Here is a 6,435-nt window from a genome sequence, read left to right on the forward strand (position 1 = left end):
GCTCCTAGGATTACTACTAGATGTCATTACCAGTACCGACTAGCTAGACACGATGGCTAGTCTGTCGTGGCAATAAAGGGGGCTAAGTAATCCTGATACAATAACATTATGGCTAGATGACAAGACTACCATGAGAGGCTAACCTCATTCCCTCTTAGTCGAATGAAAGAATAACAGAATGATGTTTATGAGGAAAGAATATGAAATGAAATAAGAGAAGAAGGGAACAAAAATAAAGAGGGAGAAGAAAGGAAGATAAGAGTATGAAAGGCGAGAGAATAAAAAAGAGAGAGGGAAGGAAGACACAGTCAGCGTTAGGCATGACAGACTGTGTTAGAAGAAAGAGAAAGAAAATGCAGTCGGCACTAGGCTTCATCGACCGTGTTATACATAAGAGAAGAGAGAGAAGATGCAGTCGATGTTAGGCTTCGTTGACTGTTCCAAAAAAAGGGAGAGAAAATACAGTCGACGAAAGGCTTTGTCGACTGTGTCAGAAGAAGAGAGAGAAAATGTAGTCGGCATTAGGCTTCACCAACTGTGTCAGAAGAGGAGAAAAGGAGAGACTCAACCGGCGTTAGGCTTACGTCAGTCGTGATGGAAGAGAAGCAAAAAGGAGAGATAGAGCCGGAGCTAGGCTTCACCGACTATGATAGAAGAGAAGAAAGAGAGAAACCCAGCTTTGCTATGCTTGCACTAGTTGTGATAGACGAAAAGGAAGAGAGAAAAATCAAACTGGTACTAGGCTTCACCGACTATTACAAAAGAGAGAGAGAGAAAAATCGAGTCGGCGCTAAGCTTTGCCAACTATGATGGAAGAGGAGAGAGAGAAATCTATCTGATGCTAGGCTTCACCGACTGCAATAGAAGAGAAGGAGAGAGAAAATGCAGTCGGTGCTAGGCTTCGCCAACTGCAATAGAAGAGAAGGAGAGAGAGAAATCGAATCGGCGTTAGGCTTCGTCAATTGCAACATAAGAGAAGGAGAGAGAGAAATTCAATCGGCGATAGGCTTCATCGACTGTAAAAAAAGAGAAAGAGAGAGAGAAATCCAGCCGGTGCTAGGCTTCGTCGACTGCAACAGAAAAGAAGCAGAGAGAAATCCAACCGGTACTAGGCTTCATCGACTGCAACAAAAGAGAAGGAGAAAGAAAAAGAGATAGAGACGAGAAAGAGCTAGAGACGAGAAGAAGAGAGATGAGATAGAGATGAGAAAGAGGGGAGTAGAGAGAAAGAGATAGAGACGAGAAAGAGATAGAGACGAGAAGAGGGAAGGAGAGATAAAGAGGGGTGGAGAGAGAAACGAGGGGAGGAGAGAGAAAGAGGGGAGGGGAGAGAAAGTTACCTGCTCGAAGGGTCACCCCTTTTCTTCTCTTTCCTCTCTCTCTCCAAGATGTACCCACAAACATAAGCAAAATCAGAATTTTATTGATTGATCTAAGACGAATGAATCCGTCCTTTGTACAATGAGACAATGCCTGTTTACATAGAATTGAGCCAAAACGTGGGTGTATGCCAAAAAACTACCTAGATCTGAAGATAATTACATTTTAATTGATATTAAAGAAATTTTATAAATGGGTGTAAAAGGACTGTTTTGCCCCTGCCTAACAATGTGTGGAATTCCAGAAAAGTCCTTGTTGTTGCTCGAGAACTTGCATGATCTTTTGTGGTTGACCCAGGGTTATTCTGATGCTCGTTTAACGAAAGATTATTGTTTTCTTGTAGGGCTCGGCATGGCAATCATTTTCATATTAACTTCGAGCCATGAATCATGTTTTTCAGCCATGATCATGAGACTTTAATTTTGGATGAATCATGAAAACTTCGAATCGATTGTGTACTTGTTCCTTAATGTTTCTTCGTGACTTCTTCATTGAATCACACTGAGCATGTTGTCACGATCATGTTGCAACAAATGTAGCTTGATTTTGTGTCTAGATGAAGATTTTGTCGTCTTGAATTTTTGATCGGAATCTTGAAATCTGACAGAAAAAATTTACAACATATTTGATGCCTTTGTGTGTGAAATCCAACCGTTCATTGTACGTGAGGTTCGGACTAGAGATAGCCTCGGATCTCACGCACATAATGCAATTGGTTTCGTGCCGATCGGGTATGCAAGTGTCATGATCTAAATGCTCAAACAAGGTGTGTTGCTGCTGAATTTTCTGCAACTTCCTTTTAGAATCAGCAACTTTCATTTAGTTTTTCTCTTTGCTCTGCCGTCGTCACGGGGCGTACCACATAGCGAATTGCTCGTCTTAATGAGACGAACACACTCACCAAATTTGGGAGCGATCTGACTTAGAATGAGTGAGTTATAGGCTTCAAAAGTTACCATGCGTAACTATAAAAACAACCACCTTTAATGGTGTTTTTATGCAGAGTGGCCACATAGGAATAGTGTGTGGCCTATCCCTTTTTTGTATTTTAACCCTAACTTTGTCTTGAAGTGCCTGATTAAGCCGAAACTTGACCCATAATGGTTTTTGACTTTGTCAAATCTAATGGTGGTGGTCTCATAGCTTTTTGACGCACCAAAGGTATGGCTCTAGCTACAGGGTTCGTTTCAATGTGCTCGAGACCGATTTCACTGAAATTGTTTCTTTGTGTTCATTGCCTTAGACATGTCTGATCGCGATAAAACTTGACAGGTGGAATTTTGAAGTGGTGATGAAGAACTTGACCAATTTTGGGGCCATTCTAAGATTGTCGAGATTTTCCACTGTTTTGTAGGCCTTATTGACTTGCTTCCTATCAAGGACCGAGGTGCTGAAAAATACATTCAAACAGCTTGCCCCGCCAATTGTTGTGCTTCAAGGGAAGTGAGAAGAACAATCATTTGAAGAATTTCTTTCAGATTTTAGTTTTTTTCTTCCTAACCACAGGACCACATGAACGGCGAAGAGATTCAGGTAACGGCGTAACCAGGATGCTTAGACGTAGGGATGCGTTGTTCGTAGGTCCGTCCGTGGAGACTTTAGGGGGAAAAGAGACTTTTTTGTGGGATCTTGGCGAAGTCCTCACCCTCTTGCGGACTGTTTCTGATTCTGAAGCTAATGATTTTGTATGGACCTCGTCAGTCAGAATCAAGCTCGTGTGGCAATTGAGTTCCATGTTGAAGGGCATTGTTCTCATTTGGTATGGGTTCATTTGTTTGCTTTGGTAGGTGCTGTTTGTTGCTACACCAGGTCTCCTTTTGATGATCAGAGCACCACTATAGGTCTCGTCTACTGGGCCTAGTCAGGGGTAGTTTTATTAGCGGATCTCGAAGGTCATGGCTTACCTACTAGGCGAGCTAAAGTCTCTGGCAAGTTTCATCATGGCTTTGTCAGTTTCTTGCCTTTGTAGTGTTTGTTTCTAGAGTGTGTTTGTGACCTCGTGGGAATAATGTTCTTCCTCATGAGACTTGTCTTGCCGTCTTGGTGAATCTTTTGTCTTTCGAGTCCTTTTGCATCTTGACTCAGGTTGTCAAAATATTTTCCTTAAAGCTTGTATTTTTTGATTCCTGGCATTGTGTTATTAGGGATTTTCTTTTTTTTGAGTGAGAGCTGAAGCTGCCTGTTGAGGCGAGTACTGCATCAACCTATTTATTGGTCCAAGTGTCCTTTACAAATTTTCACTTTACCTTGGGAAGCGGCATCGTTGAGACGATTTTTAGCAACTTTTTTTTATTTTGGGGCTCTTTTACCCATAATTTTTCGGCTATGTCCACCCTTTTCATCCATTTTTACTCACGATGCCCTTTCAGGTTTTCACCGTGCCCGGTTTTTATTCATGGAACTCTTTTACTTATGGTTTCGTGATCATGCCCGTCCGTCATTTTTACTCATGGCGCTCCCTTATTAAGGTATACACCATGCCTGTTATTTCATCATTTTTTATGAAGGCGTGTTTAAGGTCATGCCTCCGAGACATGTGCGAAACCATTTATCGTCATGCAGCCAGGACGTGCACTATGGTTTAAGGTCATATAACAGAACCGTGGTGGTGATGAATGACAGTCTGTGGAGGCCATGGAGTGAGTGTGGTGGTGGTTTGAATCACTTGGGGAAATGACATTAGGCTACCTATGAAAGATGGATGATGTATGAAATGTGAGTGGACTATGGTGACCCACTAACTTACAACGAGTATGGACGGTAGGATAGTTCGCCATTTTGTGAGCATGGGTGAGACTCACTGAGGAATGACATATGGTGATGAAGTGAATGGACACACTGGGGAGGTAATGAACGTGGCGCACACACTAACAGGTAGGCTAGGGAAGGTGTATGTGAAAGTGCACATAAAGGCATGTGCGCGTATGTGGGAGCAATTTTTTAAAGGTCATACCTCCGGGACTTGTGCAAAGCAGTTTATCGTCATGCAGCCAGGACGTGCACTATGGTTTAAGGTCGTACAGCTGGAGCGTGGTTATGCAGTTTGAAGTCATACAACTAGGATCGTGCAGTTTAAGGTCGTGCAACTAGACCTCTGCTACAGTTTAAGGTCATAGAGTTTGGATCATGGTGTTGAGTCCTTTTAACGTCATGTGGCTAGGACATGCACTATGGTTTAAGGTCATACAGCTGGACCGTGGTTATGCAGTTTAAAGTCATACAACTAGGACCCTATAGTTTAAGGTTGTGCAACTACACCTCCGCTACAGTTTAAAGTCATATAGTTTGGACCGTGGTTATGCAGTTTAAAGTCATACAACTAGGACTATGCAGTTTAAGGTCGTGCAACTAGACCTCCGCTACAGTTTTATGTCATATAGTATGGACCATGGTGTTGAGTCCTTTTGACGTCATGCAGCTAGGACGTGCACTATGGTTTAAGGTCATACAGCTGAACCGTGGTTATATAGTTTAAATTCATACAACTGGGACCGTGTAGTTTAAGGTCGTGCAACTGGACCTCCGCTACAGTTTAAGGTCATGTAGTTTGGACCATGCAGTTTTAGGGTCATGCAACTAGACTAGGGCTGTGTAATTTTAAGGTCATGCAGCACGGATCGAGGTTGGATCGCCATGTAGGTGGAGCTCCATGGTAAATAGGTCTGTAGATGGCAATTCGACTCCCTGGGGATAAAATAGTTAAGACTATTCAAAAACTTAAGGTGTAGAAGGAAATGGTAACTTGATGAAGGATGGCCAATAGAAGCGAACTTCACTAGGGCTCACGGGGGCAAGCGTGGCTCCCTGTGAAAGATGAGACTCTATCGAGAATTGGCTTAGGATAGGTAACCTAACTCCCTCGGGATAAGATAGCTTGGTGTGAAACAAGCCCACCGGTAATTGAAGAGGTAAGAATGACACTAGCTCTACTGAGGATAATGGGCTGCAGTATGGGTGTGACTTCTATGGGGGTGAGAGATAGTGGCATGCTCCTGACTCCATTGGGGATGATAGATCACGACTTGGGTGCAACGGCCTGGGTTCAACTCCACTGGGGATGACAGGGCACACAAGGCTTCAGCTGGAAATAAGCGACAATAGACAGCTTGAAATACAGCCGTTGTCAGGTGTAGCAATAATTGTTTCTTGCGAGTGTTCAACCAACGTTGAGTTATCAAAAACACAACCGACGCTGGGTTGTTAAAACTCAGTTGGCGTCGTGAACGAGCCGTGACATCATTTGAACACAACTGACACTAAGTAAACCGGCACTAAGGTCATTTGAAATTCACCTGGTGCCCAAGTCAACCGGAACTAGGGTTTGGAATTTACCTGGCGTCAAGTCAACCGGTGCTAGAGTTTTTTGAAATTCACTCGATGCCAAGTCACTTCAATCGAGTAGCCAGCGCTGCGCATGGATTAATGAGAGTTACCTCGGGCCTCGAGTCAAAGCCCGACCCGACTGATTGTAGCTTGGCTTCCCTTTGATGCGATTGGAATTCCTAGTTTGTGAGGGGCATTCAAGGGTAGTGTTGTCTATATAAGGGGGTAAAATCCCACTTTCTTCACTTTTAACCACGGGTAAACAAAGCTTAAACAAATTTTTTCTTTGATAGTGAGGAGAGGGTGCCCGGTTGAAGTTCCGACATGCATTGGGACTCTAGAAAACATTTTGCAGGGAAGGTTTTCTGCAAATAGTGGAATTCCCGACAGTTTTGTAGGGAAGGCCTTCGGTGAGCAGACTTTGTCAAGAATTTGGTGAAGCTGCAGAGAAAGTTTTTAGCACCGAGGACTTTCCGATGGAGGAAAGAGCTCCGACAATGGTATTATTGAAGGTAGAAGTCGCAGGAAATGCAGCACTGAGTATTTTCGCAAGTTGTGAAAGGTTTTTCGAGGAGTTTTAAGGGGTTTCCTGAGGGTTGTGGTAACTTTACAGACGTTTTGGTTACTTCTTGGCATTGTTAGTGGTGTTGCAGAGGTTTTCCAGAAACGGCAAGGGAGTTCCAGCAAAAACTGAACGGTCCAGGGAAATCAAACGATTACTGAAGTACTGAA

This window comes from Amborella trichopoda, chromosome 7 (assembly GCF_054954075.1).
Source record: "Amborella trichopoda isolate Santa Cruz 75 chromosome 7, AtrichopodaSantaCruz75HAP2 v2.0, whole genome shotgun sequence".
Taxonomy (NCBI): Eukaryota; Viridiplantae; Streptophyta; class Magnoliopsida; order Amborellales; family Amborellaceae; genus Amborella; species Amborella trichopoda.